The sequence below is a fragment of the Canis lupus genome, chromosome X, assembly GCF_003254725.2.
Source record: "Canis lupus dingo isolate Sandy chromosome X, ASM325472v2, whole genome shotgun sequence".
Taxonomy (NCBI): domain Eukaryota; kingdom Metazoa; phylum Chordata; class Mammalia; order Carnivora; family Canidae; genus Canis; species Canis lupus.
The window spans coordinates 72,285,502-72,301,018 of record NC_064281.1 but is presented as its reverse complement, the minus strand read 5'-3'; the positions used below and the strand labels follow the sequence as shown (position 1 = coordinate 72,301,018).

The following is a 15,517-nucleotide window of genomic DNA, read 5'->3' as shown; positions in this document are numbered from 1 at the left end:
GGAAGCTTCACGTGGCAGCCGGATGTCACTCGTACATGAAACCAGAACAGTAGAGCAGGTCAGTGAGGAAGGCTGGGACATTTTATACAGGTTCAGGTCCTGTACGGTCACAAGTCCCATGATAATTTTGGAAACTTATGTTGGGCTCCTAGAACAAGGAACCAACATTCTGATAGCAGGAAAAGGCAAGCAATGCATACAGATCTGAAACGTGAGCCTAGAACGAAGCCTGAAATACCGGGCGAGGGAGTGCAGTCAGTCATTGCACAAGTGTGGGCTGAGCCACCAAAAGTAAAGAGAATAGGGGGAATAAAGAACACAACAACAACAACAAAAAAAAAACCCTTCCCCTTCCATCCACCCTAAAGGCAACACATGGAACAGTGATTAACATAACGGTGATCGTCACGTGTCATGTTCATCTGGGGAGTGGCAGACCACGTAGTACTGAGGCTGCTACAGGTACTTGCAGGAAACCCCAATGCAAGTCATCAAGTGACCCAACCCTCAGGACACTTCCCAAGAACACTGGTTTTCAACCTTAAACTACCTCGTCATGTCCGGGTGCACACACCGGGCACACTCTCTGGGCACACGTGTCCACACGCACTTGGGGAGCTGGGCCCAGCCTGGAGATGCACATGCAGGGACCGTGACGAGGGCCCACAGGGAAGGAGGTGACAGGTGTGCAGCATGACCCCTGTTCAAGCAGGAGGAGTGTCTGAGACCAGGTGCTCACTGCAGGGAGACAGCCTACACAGGCCAGGTGCTGCCCTGCTAGAGTGCACTGGATCACCACCCCACAGCACCACAGCACACAGCCTCACCACATGGACATGCGAGTTGAGGCCACAGTTACAGAGTCTCTGAGGCCTCACGGATCTGGGAGCTGACTCCCAGAACTCAGGCAAGCTTTCCAATCTCCACTAGAGAATGGTCTGACATCCTGCCTCTCTCCTGGCTTTCATACCGTCAGGGCTGATCCAAAACAAAGGGACAGATGGCCGTGTTGCTGGCACACCAACTACCTCTGTGGGTCTATTCCGGTGAAGCCTACCTTGCGGGAATCAGCCACGAGAGGGTCATTCGGCCGAGGGCTGCTTCCAGGCACACCCGGGGGCTAGCGCAGTGACGGGCCCTGATATGGCAGGGCCCCTGGATGGGGAGAACCCACATCAACAGCACTCGAGGAGCAAGACCATGCAGCACCACAGAAGGTGGCCGGGGACCTGGTTGTTGTGCATCCAGATCCTCTTGTGGGGAAAAGCCTTCTGACCATAACCATGCACCACTAAGAACAGTAATAAAAATAAAAGTGTCCTAGAGAACCTGCCGGCAGGCGGCAACACCATTCTGAAACTTGTATTTCTAATATAAGAGCACTAGGTTCTGCCAGGAACTTACCACACACAGACAAACCACTGATGCACTGCTGTCTCTCAGATCCATGTACTAGAATCCAGACTGATTTGTACACATGAACGGACCACTTGTGCTGCCCAAAACACACCTGCACCACTGTGTATACACAAGTACCTGGGCTTTGCTTTAAAACAGAAAGAGGGGGATCCCTGGGTGGCGCAGCAGTTTGGCGCCTGCCTTTGGCCCAGGGCGCGATCCAGGAGACCCGGGATCGAATCCCACATCAGGCTCCCGGTGCATGGAGCCTGCTTCTCCCTCTGCCTATGTCTCTGCCTCTCTCTCTCTCTCTTTCTGTGACTATCATAAATAAATAAAAATTAAAAAAAAATAAAACAGAAAGAGGATTTATGATCTTAAAAAAATGTAAACAAAAATTTACAAAGCTTAGAATTAAAGGCAGCTTTTGATCCAGATTTCTAATGTTTTGTTGAATTCTAATGTGGGTCTAGCAACTGTTCTCAAGGGATTCATATTTAGACTCATGATTTAAAGCCTCCAGACTGAAACAGTGTCTGAACTTCCGACTTCCAGAACATGCTGAACAGCCCGATGTTGTCTCCTGTGCCTACATTTAATTTTAAATAGACAGCAACAATGTACAAAATAGGACTGACTTAGGACAAGCACTCCTGTTAAACTGGAGAATATCATTGAACCCCCACCCCAATCCACAAAGAAAGGACTGCCACGGAAGAGTGTGTGTGTGTGTGTGGTGCATATGGACACACACAGAGCTGGACAGGTAGATATAGATACATATACCTCTCAAAAAAGAAGGCAGTACTGACAGTACCAAACTATGCTTGCAGTGTGGCAGCAGAGAAGGAGAGCTATGGTGACGGGGAGCTGGGGACGATCCAATACAGTTCTACACGACTGCAATGCTAGCTTAACTTGCACCAAACTTGCCTTAACTCCCCTCCAGACACACAGACTTCTTTTAAGAGGAGGGAGTTCCTTACACAAAATGCTTTGTGTTCACATAAATCTGTACTATTCAGAACAAAACCAGCTCTGTTGGCAGAAATTGTGGGTTCGCAGGGACATTTAAGCTTTCATTAAACTGGAAAGCAATCAAGTCTGTATGTCTACAAATTATACATTTAATAGTTCCACAAATTTGGCAAAATTCATGATGACATCTAGGAAGTTTACACCAAATCGTAGACATAAATATGGGAATCATCATCAAACTTGATGAAATAGACGGTTTGGCCTCCACTTGATGAATGACCATGCCAGTCCTTTTAGAGCCGTCCTCTTTGGCATATTCCACTTGTTTGCCTACCAGGCTGTCCATAACTTCTGGTTCCCTTTCTGCTGGAGGAGAATCATTAGAAAGGGGCATAATGCGAAGGTCGCCTTCTTTATAATAATCTAGGAGCTGGTACATGTACAAGATGGGATCCTTCTCCTGGTGATGTACAACCACATGTTCATGATAGGGGCGCGCGCTAGGACCATCCCCTTCCACTGGTCCTTGGAGCCATCTTCCATCTCAAACATGTGCTCTACCGCCTTGCCGATCATTGTGTTGGCCAGGTGTGCATCACTGATTCAAGAAGTCGCAACTCTTATCAGGGAGGACTTCGAGAACAGAAACTCTTTCATCTTTATTAAGTCCTAGTCCATAAACACAGTCACATCCATCGTATTCTATAAGATACAAAGAAGGATTTACAGGCACCTGGTCCAGAACAGTTCCTTTCCACTGGGTGACAGGGCCATTCCCTTCCTTCCACCCAGGCTGAATCCTGCAGCCTACGATGTTCCGCCGGGGCTGGGAAACGGGTTTGCTCGGCCCCACACTGCTCCGATGTTCTTTGTGGGACGTCCTTTGCTTCATTATGCTTGCAGACACACCAGCATGGCCTGAATCCGCTCTGGACCGCTGGCCAGGTGTCTTCCCGAATGGGGTCTTCATTCATCTATATTTAGGTGAGCAGCACAGCTGCTGGACTAGGGTGAAAATTGAATACTCTCCGATTTGAAACTTTTCACAGAATCTCAATGTTCCTGTTAATCATCATCCAAGTACCTTTTTTACAAGTTCAGCAAAAACATGTGAAATCATAAGGACTCTAAGATGCACTCTGAGGAAAGCAATCACCAACGTTTCACTGTTACCTGGATTTCATGGGTGCTCTCCGCCGCGTCCACCACCGCCCCCTGAAACCGGCTCCCTGCAGGCGCGCGAGCCCACCCTGGGCACTGCCCAAGCTTCCACGTCCTGCGGCTCATCCCGGTGCCCTCGGCGCAGCACGCTCAAGGTCACCAGGGATGCGGGCGCGCTGGCGAGGGGCAGACACAGCCGGGGCCGGGGGCGGGGGACGGGGGTGACCAATTTTTCCCTAAATTAAAGAAGCATTTCTACTTTCACCTTTATTCGTTCTTCCCCAACAATCCGTAACCAGAAAAGTAGTAAATACTCTAGCCATGCAGAGCTTTCTTCTGGAACACAAACAAACAAAGATGTTCTTTTGTGTTTCTGTGATTTTGCACCTTCTGTATAACTCTTTTCCTGATTAATTTTTTCTCACTTATAAAATTCCAGTTTATAGGCCATTTTCTCTGTGAAGCCTTCCTATCTCCCCAAGACAGGGCTACTAGAACCTCTTCTCCTTTTCATTACATTTTGTACTAACTTTGTACAAATAATTACAGAATAAATATATCACTACTCATTACGTTTTGTTGTATTTTTTTTATCTTTCTCCTCCACTAAATTGAGAGATCATTAAAGGCATTGATCATGTCTTCTTTCCATCCTCTGTACCCAGCACAGTTCAAGACACATAAAAGTTAAATAGAAATAAAACCATGAATATACCCTCCCAGATAAACTTACTTTTCTGTATAGATATGTGACAGATGGGGACAGCCCTATGTCATCTTTGTTCTGACCTATCACTGCCTATGTAATCTTTATGTGACTGGTGTAATTGTGTTTCTATAATCCTTGTATCTCTGCTTATTCTGTGCTCCATAGAATATATTAAATGTTCCTCAGATACTCTTATCCATAATATTATTTAAATGTATAATTTAGCATATAAAATTTCATATAAGCAAGCATGAAGTCAGTTATGTAAAATTAAAGTTGAACTTGCTTATACTGACCAAATCTACATCAAAACCTGAACATAGAGGAAACAATGAACTTTTTTTCTGTTTATTTTCTGATTTGGGGGCTTGTTTGTTTATTATTCTCCTAGAAGTTCTCAGTTATGGACATTAGCTCTAAACTTTTAATGAGATAGATATTTGAATCTTTTGTACCTTTTTTTGCTATTGCTTGGCCACTAGAATTTTTTTTTTTATCTATAGCAGGTGATTCCTAAAATTTTAGTGAAGCAAAAAAGGAAAACACAAAACAAAAAAATTTAGTTATGACTTGCAGACTATAGGATTATTACCAATATTGATTCTTTTCCCAAGTAAACTCCCAATGCTATATCACCAAGATTGGCAGTATTTTTTTCTGAAAAGAGGCAGATAATAAATAGTTACAGTTCTGTAGGCCAAGAGGCAAAATTAAGGATATTATGAAAAACTTTAATTAAAAAAGAGAAAACATACTAACTCAATATTTGTATTGACAAAATCCAAAATGCGGTAATAATAATAATTCAGAAAAAGTTTTCTGTAATACTAGTGTACTAATGAGGAGAATAAAATTATTGTTTTGGAAAAAGAGCAATAACAGTTAATATAACTGAGGTTTAAAATTAATATTTCCTATGATTAAAATTGACTACAAATTTCATTTGTTAATGCTTATCTGTAACATGATTTTAACAATTTCATTTTTGAAAATGTTTTTTTTCGTAGATAGATAACACATATGGCATTCAAAAATGCTGATAACTGCTTCAATGTGATTTATAATAGCAGTGACAATTGATAACAGCACCATATATAGTGTCTTTTGCAACTACTCAGCTCTGCTGTTGTGCCACAAGATCATCCATAGAGAATAGATGAACAACTGTGGCTGAGTCTCAATAAAGCTTTATTTATAAAATTTATGTTTGAATTACATAGAATTTTCACATGTCACAAAATATTAAGTTTCGTTTGAAATTTTTAGCCATTTAAAAATATAAAAACAGGGACCCCTGGATGGCTCAGCGGTTGAGTGTCTGCCTTTGACTCAGGGTGTGATCCTGGGTCCAGGATCAAGTTCCACATCAGGCTCCTGCAGAGAGCCTGCTTATCCTTCTGCCCATGTCTCTGATTTCTCTTTCTGTGTCTCTCATGAATAAATACATAAAATCTTATATATATATATATACACACACACATACACAATTCTCAGGTCATGAACTGAATAACTGAATAAAAACAGGTGTCAATATAGATTTGGACCACTGACTGTGGTTTACTGACCCTCGATGCTAAGACCCTGTATTACAGTCATAATTACAAGTGACTTACTTTGGTATTGGTGGCAGAATATTTAAGACAAAAGGCAGAAGATTGGAGGAGGGGCAAGATGGTGGAAGAGTAGGATGCCCAAGTCACCTGTCCCCACCAAATTACCTAGATAACCTTCAAATCCTCCTGAAAATCTACGAATTGAGCCTGAGATTTAAAGAGAGAACAGCTGGAATGATACAGTGAGAAGAGTTCACGCTTCTATCAAGGTACGAAGACCGGGGCGGGGGGGGGGGGAAGAAATAAACAAAAGGCATCCAAGGGGGAGGGGCCCTGCCAGGAGCCGGGCTAAGGCCGGGGCGAGTGCCCCCAGGACAGGAAAGCTCCGTCGTGGAGAAGCAGGAGCTTCACCAATCTTCCCGGAGGGAAAGGCCAGTGCAGGGAGTTAGAGCAGGACCCCAGGAGGGGCGGGGATGCCCTCAGCTCCCAGGGACATTAACAGAGCACCTGCGCCCCAGGGGAGAGCTCGCCACACCCCGCAGCCAAGCTCCCAAAGGGCTGCAGCGCAAGCACGGGTGGACCCGGGAGCAGCTAAGAGGCAGCTCCAGCAGAGGTTTCGCGCCGGAGGGAGTGCACGGCCCCGGGAGAAGCTCAGAGGGGCTCGAGAGGAGGCTCCACGTGGAAGGGGCAGCACCGCTGGGAGCGTGAATCCAAAAGCACAGGCCCGGGAGCAAAGGGCCCAGGGGACACAGCCAGGATCCGGCCTCGTCCCGGGACAGGCAGAGGCCAGGAGGGCCCAGGACAGCAAAGACACTCCTGCCCCAAGCTGAGCAGATCAGCGGCCCCTCCCCCAGAGCATCCAGGCCCCTGCAGACAGACAGCTCCTTAGTTACTGCAGAAGCTGAATCCAGGGCTCCAGGGCTGGCTGCCGCCACTGTGGTTGCTCCTACTGGGACCTCACAGGATAAACAACCCCACTGAGCCTCACAGTGGCCTCACCAGCTAAGCAGCTTAAACATCACTCACTGAGCCCGGCACCAGGCAGGGGGCTGAGCAGCTCTCCCAAGTGCTAACACCTGAAAATCAGCACAGCAGGCCCCTCCCCCAGAAGACCAGCTAGAGGGACAGGGGAAAAACAAATTATTGACCAAGCAGCACTGGAAAGTTCCAGGGGAAGTGAAGGGACTTACAGTATACAGAATCAGAGGATACTCCCCCCCACCTTTTTTTTCTTGTTCTTTTTTTATCTCTTTTTCTTATCTCTTTTTTCTTTTTTTCTCTTTTTTTCTTACTTTGTTCTTTTTTTCTTTTTCTTTCCTTCTTTCTCTTCTCTCTTTTTCTTCTTTTCCCGATACAATTTGTTTTTGGCCACTCTGCACTGAGCCAAATGACTAGAAAGAAAACCTCACCTCAAAAGAAAGAATCAGAAACAGTCCTCTCTCCCACAGAGTTACAAAATCTAGATTACAGTTCAATGTCAGAAAGCCAATTCAGAAGCACTATTGTAAAGCTACTGGTGGCTCTAGAAAAAAGCATAAAGTACTTAAGAGACTTCATGACTGCAGAATTTACATCTAATCAGGCAGAAATGAAAAATCAATTAAATGAGATGCAATCCAAACTAGAAGTCCTAACGACGAGGGTTAACGAGGTGAAAGAACCAGTGAGTGACAGAAGACAAGTTGATGGCAAAGAGGGAAACTGAGGAAAAAAGAGACAGACAATTAAAAGATCATGAGGATAGATTAAGGGAAATAAATGACAGCCTGAGGAAGAAAAACCTACGTTTAATTTGGGTTCCTGAGGGCGCCAAAAGGGACAGAGGTCCAGAATATGTATTTGAACAAATCCTAGCTGAAAACTTTCCTAATCTGGGAAGGGAAACAGGCATTCAGATCCAGGAAATAGAGAGATTCCTGCCTAAAATCAATAAAAACCGTTCAACACCTCGACATTTAATAGTGAAGCTTGCAAATTCCAAAGATAAAGAGAAGATCCTTAAAGCAGCAAGAGACAAGAAATCCCTAACTTTTATGGGGAGGAGTATTAGGGTAACAGCAGACCTATCCACAGAGACCTGGCAGACCAAAGGACTGACAGGATATATTCAGGGTCCTAAGTGAGAAAAAATGCAACCAAGAATACTTTATCCAGCAAGGCTCTCATTCAGAATGGAAGGAGAGATAAAGAGCTTCCAAGACAGGCAGGAACTGAAAGAATATGTGACCTCCAAACCAGCTCTGCAAGAAATTTTAAGGGGGACTCTTAATATTCCCCTTTGAGAAGAACTACAGTGGAACAATCCACAAAAACAAGGACTGAATAGATATCATGATGACACTAAATTCATATCTGCCAATAGTAACTCCGAACGTGAAAGGGCTTACTGACCCCATCAAAAGGTGCAGGGTTTCAGACTGGATAAAAAAGCAGGATCCATCTATTTGCTGTCTACCAGAGACTCATTTTAGACAGAAGGAGACGTAAAGCCTGAAAATAAAAGGTTGGAGGACCATTTACCATTCAAATGGTCCTCAAAAGTAAGCAGAGGTAGTCATCCTTATATCAGATAAAATAAAATTTACCCCGAAGACTGTAGTGAGAGATGAAGAGGGACCCTATATCATACTTCAAGGATCTATCCAACAAGAGGACTTAACAAACTTCAATATATATGCCCCGAATGTGGAAGCTGCAAATATATCAATCAATGAATAACCAAAATTAAGACATACTTAGATAATAATACACATACTTGGTGACTTCAATCTAGTGCTTTCTACACTCGATAGGTCTTCTAAACACAACATCTCCAAAGAAACGAGAGCTTTAAATGATACACTGAATCACATGGATTTCACAGAGATCTACAGAAATTTACATCCAAATGCAACCAAATACACATTCTTCTCAAGTGCACATGGAACTTTATCCAGAATAGACCACATACTGGGTCACAAATCAGGTCTGAACCGATAACAAAAGATTGGGATCATCCCCTGTGTATTCTCAGACCATAATGCCTTGAAATCAGAACTCAATCATAACAAGAAGTTTGGAAGGACTTCAAACACATGGAGGTGAAGGACCATCCTGCTAAAAGACGAAAGGGTCAACCAGGAAATTAAGGAAGAATTAAAAAGATTCATGGAAACTAATGAGAATGAAGATACGACCGTTCAAAATCTTTGGGATGCAGCAAAAGCAGTCCTGAGGGGGAAATACATCACAATACAAGCTTCCATCCAAAACTGGAAAGAACTCAAATACAAAAGCTAACCTTACACCTACAGGAGCTAGGGAAAAAACAGCAAATAGATCCTACACCCAGCAGAAGAAGAGAGTTAATAAAGATTCAAGTGGAACGCAACAAAATCGAGACCAGAAGAACTGTAGAACAGATCAACAGAACCAGGAATTTGTTCTTTGAAAGAATTAATAAGATAGATAAACCATTATCCAGCCTTATTAAAAATAAGAGAGAACACTCAAATTAATAAAATCATGAATTAGAAAGGAGAGATCACTACCAACTCCAAGAAAACACAAACGATTTTAAAAACATATTATGAACAGCTATACGCCAATAAATTAGGCAATCTAGAAGAAATGGACGTGTTTCTGGAAAGCCACAAACTACCAAAACTGGAACAGGAAGAAGTAGAATACCTGAACAGGCCAATAACCAGGGAGGAAATTGAAGCAGTCATCCAAAACCTCCCAAGACACAAAAGTCCAGGGCCAGATGGCTTCCCAGGGGAATTCTATCAAACGTTTAAAGAAGAAACCATACCTATTCTACTAAAGCTGTTCAGAAACATAGAAAGAGACAGAGTACTTCCAAATTTGTTCTATGAGGTGAGCATTACCTTAATTCCAAAACCAGACAAAGACCCCTCCAAAAAGGAGAATTATAGACCACTATCCCTGATGAACATGGATGCAAAAATTCTCAACAAGGTACTAGCCAATAGGATCCAACAGAACATTAGGAAAATTATACACCATGACCAAGTAGGATTTATTCCTGGGACACAAGGCTGGTTCAAAACTCGTAAACCAAACAATGTGATTCATTGTATCAGTAAGAGAAAAAACAAGAACCGCATGATCCTCTCATTAGATGCAGAGAAAGCATTTGACAAAATACAGCATCCATTCCTGATCAAAACTCTTCAGCATGTACGGATAGAGGGAACATTTCTCAACATCTTAAAAGCCATCTACGAGAATCCCACAGCAAATATCATTCTCCATGGAAGAACACTGGGAGCCTTTCCCCTAAGATCAGGAACAAGACAGGAATGTCCACTCTCACCACTGCTATTCAACATAGTACTGGAAGTCCTAGCCTCAGCAATCAGACAACAAAAAGACATTAAAGGCATTCAAATTGGCAAAGAAGTCAAACTCTCCCTCTTCGCCAATGACATGACACTCTACATAGGAAACCCAAAAGGCTCCACCCCAAGATTGCTAGAATTCATACAGCAATTTGGCAGTGGTAGGATACAAAAACAATGCCCAGAAATCAGTGGCATTTCTATACACTAACAATGAGACTGAAGAAAGAGAAATTAAGGAGTCAATCCTATTTATAATTGTACCCAAAAGCATAAGATACCTAGGAATAAATCTAACCGAAGAGGTAAAGGATCTATACCCTAAAAACAATAGAACACTTCTGTAAGAAATTGAGGAAGACACAAAGAGATGGAAAAATATTCCACGCTCATACATTGGCAGAATTAATATTGTGATAATGTCAATGTTACCCAGGGAAGTTTACACCTTTAATGCAATCCCTATCAAAATAACATGGACTTTCTTCAGAGAGTTAGAACAAATTATTTAAAGATTTGTGTGGAATCAGAAAAGACCCCAAATAGCCAGGGGAAGTTTAAAAAAGAAAACCATAGCTGGGGACATCACAATGCCATATTTCAGGTTGTACTACAAAGCTGTGGTCATCAAGACAGTGTGGTACTGGCACAAAAACAGACATAGAGATCAATGGAACAGAATAGAGAACCCAGAATTGGACCCTCAACTTTATGGCCAACTAATATTAGATAAAGGAGGAAAGACTCTCCACTGGAAGAAAGACAGTCTCTTCAATCAATGGTGCTGTGAAAAGTGGACATCCACATGCAGAAGAATGAAACTAGACCACTCTCTTTCACCATACACAAAGATAAACCCAAAATGGATGAAAGATCTAAATGTGAGACAAGATTCCATCAAAATCCTAGAGGAGAACACAGGCAGCACCCTTTTTGAACTCCACCACAGCAACTTCTTGCAGGATACATCCACGATGACAAAAGAAACAAAAGCAAAAATGAACTATTGGGGCTTCATCAAGATAAGAAGCTTTTGCACAGCAAAGGATACAGTCAACAAAACTAAAAGACAACCTACAGAATGGGAGAAGATATTTGCAAATGACATATCCGATAAAGGGCTAGTTTCCAAGATCTATAAAGAACTTCTTAAACTCAACACCAAAGAAACAAACAATCCAATCATGAAATGGGCAAAAGACATGAACAGAAATCTCTCAGAGGAAGACATAGACATGGCCAACATGCACATGAGAAAATGCTCTGCATCACTTGCCATCAGGGAAATACAAATCCAAACCACCATGAGATACCACCTCACACCAGTGAGAATGGGGAAAATTAACAAGGCATGGAACCACAAATGTTGGAGAGGATGCGGAGAAAAGGGAACCGTCTTACACTGTTGGTGGGAATGTGAACTGGTGCAGCCACTCTGGAAAACTGTGTGGAGGTTCCTCAAACAGTTACAAATAGAGTGACCCTATGACCCAGCAGTTGCACTGTTGGGGATTTACCCCAAAGATACAGATGCAATGAATGGCCGGGACAGCTGCACCCCGATGTTTAGAGCAGCAATGTCCACAATAGCCAAACTGTGGAAGGAGCCTCAGTGTCCATCGAAAGATGAATGGATAAAGAAGATGTGGTTTATGTATACAATGGAATATTACTCAGCCATTAGAAATGACAAATACTCACCATTTGCTTCATTGTGGATGGAACTGGAGGGTATTATGCTGAGTGAAGTAAGTTATTCGGATAAGGACAAACATTATATGCTCTCATTCATTTTGGCAATATAAATAATAGTGAAAGGGAATATAAGGGAAGGGAGAAGAAATATGTGGAAATATCAGAAAGAGGACAAAACATAAAGACTTCTAACTCTGGGAAACGATCTAGGGGTGGTGGAAGGGGAGGAGGGTGAGGGATGGGGGTGTATGTGTGATGGGCACTTAAGGGGCACTTGATGGGATGAGCACTGGGTGTTATTCTGTATGTTGGTAAATTGAGCTCCAGTAAAAAATAAATTTATTATTAAAAAAAAAGAAATGACAAATACCCACCATTTGCTTCGACGTGGATGGAACTGGAGGGTATTATGCTGAGTGAAATAAGTCAATTGGAGAAAGACAAACATTATATGGTCTCATTTATTTGGGGAATATAAATAATAGTGAAAGGGAATAGAGGGGAAAGGAGAAGAAATGGGTAGGAAATATCAGAAAGGGAGACAGATCATGGAAGACTCCTAACTCTGGGAAATGAACTAGGGGTGGTGGAAGGGGAGGTGGTCGAGCGATGGGGGGTGACTGGGTGGCGGGCACTGAGGAAGGCACTTCTCGGGATGAGCACTGGGTGTTATTCTGTATGTTGGCAAATTGAACACCAATAAAAATAAATTTATTATTTAAAAATAAGGCACAAGATTTAAAAAGGGATCTCTGGCATCCCGGTGGCTCAGTGGTTTAGCACCGCGTTTGGCCCAGGGTGCGATCCTGGAGATCCTGGATAGAATCCCGTCAGGCTTCCTGCATGGAGCTTGCTTCTCCCTCTGCCTGTGTCTCTCCCTGTCTCTCTTTATCTCTCTGTCTCTCATGAATAAATACATAAAATTTTTTAAAAAAGATAAAATAGGGATCTAGGTTTTTTCTTTTTACTAGGCCCTTTGTTAATTGCCCTGTTCCCATATTTCCACTCCCAGTTTCACATTCTCCTTCCCTTTTTTCACTATTCCCAAACTGGATATACTTATCAGTCTGCAATGTAATGAATATGCCATCACTGTCTGGTAGGCAATTTATTCCTTCTAATACAGTGTTTTTAATGTTTCAAATTTCATTGACTCCACACTCAGGCAAGCTTAGATCCCTGCAAATTGACTTCTAGGCTTCTCATAAGGTAGGTGGTGTGTGTGCGTGTGTGTGTGTGTGTGTGTGTGTGTGTGTGTGTGTGTTTTGGAAAGGGATGAGAATGTAGGCAAATGAGCATAAATATGGAATTGAATAGACCAGTGAGTATACATGAGAAGAATCAGGGAACCATAATTCTGGTGCATGCAAGAAGAGAATTGTGATTTTTCATTACTAATAGATGAATATCAATGTGTCTTTATATAGTGATTAAGATGTAAGATGTTTAAATCTTCCCTGGAATCTATGGAAAATGTTAGAATTTTTGCTTTTTTTTTTCCTATTGGAAACCTAATGAGAAGAATGAAAATCTTTTTGGGGACAAAGGGGTGGGTAATATTTCACTTAATTGGGGTTCAAAGTCAATATTCTCTAGCATTCAAATTGATTGCAAATTTTATTATTAAGTTTTATTTATTAATGTCGGTGTGTGTTGAGATTTTATGTATTTCTATGTTAGAAAAGAAAAACTGAAAAGGTGGTTTATGTGTGTAAAAATTCAATGAATTTTTAGGCATATACATAAACTGCTAAATGTTTTAGGCCTAATTTTACCATGAAGCAAAGTAGAAGAAGCCATAGCCAAGCAGAAAGAGAACTATTTAGTAGTCACATTACTTTGGTTGTAAACTTCAATTATGTCCTTACTAATTAAATGATCTCAAGTAAGTTATTCAGTCTCTTTAAGCATTATATTTTCCTATTTGAATCCTCACAAAGTAGTCTATAGTTGAGCAAAAGCTATGTAAAACACATAGTCCCATAACTGCAACTCAAAAAAGAACCATTTTAATCTTTATAAATGATATATATCATTAAATATGTTCTTTTAACTTTGCACTGATCACGGATCATAACAACATATTAATCATATATGATCACATAATTCTCCTTGAATTACCTTTCACCCAACCCCTAATATTCTATATTATCCAGCAAGGACTCATTTATAAAAATGTTCAGATATCCCTAGACCAAAAAATATCTCTTTCCTCTGAAGTCTCATGATTTGCACCTCTTTTATTTTGCTATTTTTTTCCTATTTTCAATCACACCTACATTTATTCAAGTTCTTCATGTGTTTGGAATTATAAAATGTTGGAACTGGAAAAGACATAAAATACTCTCATCCAATTTCCCCATGTTATGCAGGGGAAAAGAGATAAAAGGTGAAGTGAATTGTCAAGAGTCACATGAAGCTTTAAAGACAAGTAGGGTTAATCAACTCTGAATGTAATACTTTTCCTGCTATCTTATTTGTCTCTCATTTATGAATTTTATTTCTACCTCCGCTGCCTTCACCAGGACCAGTCAACCCATCCCCTCACCTTTATTAGCTTTACTTTATTTCAAATCCTTTTCATATCAATATCCCATTGCATAATAACCCCAGACCTGTGACTATTATTCTTAAACCTCCAAGTTTGTCTTCTCACTGCAAATTTTTTTCTGGTCCAAGTCACATTATGGTCTGCTGCCAAATTAACCTTTAGAAACCATCAATTGTCATTCTACTAGTATAAATTGAACATAATACTTCCTAGAATTGGAAGCTTTCCACAACCTACACTTGCTTTGTTGCTGAATATGAATACTGGAGAACTGGCTTAGGTAAAAATGAAAAACTCAAATTCCTATCTTCCTATTTTTCTATAGGTGATTCCTCTGTCCCAGAGGTGTGATCTCGTCATCTGTGTTTTTCTTCTCATTTGATCTTCTTTGCTTTGAGTGCCTTCCTTCATTTTTATTTATTTAATAACTATTCATTCTTATAATTCTGTACTTTAATTCCTGTTTACTGATGAAGAATTTCATTACCACTGAGGTCTATGGCCATTGCATGTTCCTTTGTTTTCCTAGATATATTATTCATAGTATATTTTACTTTGTATTATTATTCCTCTTTTTTCATGTGTATCATATCTCCAAATAGATTTTTAAAATTTTTAAGAAGAATTACATATATATTTATCTCACTATCTGACAATCAATAATGTTTATTGATTATTATAATTATATATCCTTCTTGGTAAGTAAAAAAAAAGTCTACCAAACACAATATGACTACTACTTTGATTGATTTTAAAACATTTCCTATAGCCAGGTGTAATTATTTTCTTCTGATGGATTCTTAGAATTTGATTGTGTCAGATAACATACAGCTCTGGTTTATTTATAATTAAGAAAGAATTTTGGAAAAAAAAGAAATAATTTGGTTTCCAGTTTGTTCCCAAAATTACAGTTTTCAAAACTATCATGAAAAGTGTGTTTGAATGACTTCCATATTTCATTGTTATTGGCATAAGGTAGCTCTCATTCTGTTTCTTATAAGCTTTGAATATAATATACTGTCTGTTCATAAAAAATGACAGGAACAATCAGCTTTTGTGATATATAAAAAGGATATTATATAGTGAGTAATTATGGCCTGATTCACATTTGGTAAATGGATTTGACTAA

The 15,517-nt window shown here is 40.9% G+C and overlaps 1 pseudogene; it reads right to left on the bottom strand.

The window, feature by feature from the left end:
* Nucleotides 1–2,137: 2,137 nt before the first annotated feature.
* Nucleotides 2,138–3,561, bottom strand: LOC112649459 (spindlin-1-like; annotated as a pseudogene).
* Between the last annotated feature and the right edge of the window lie 11,956 nt (nucleotides 3,562–15,517).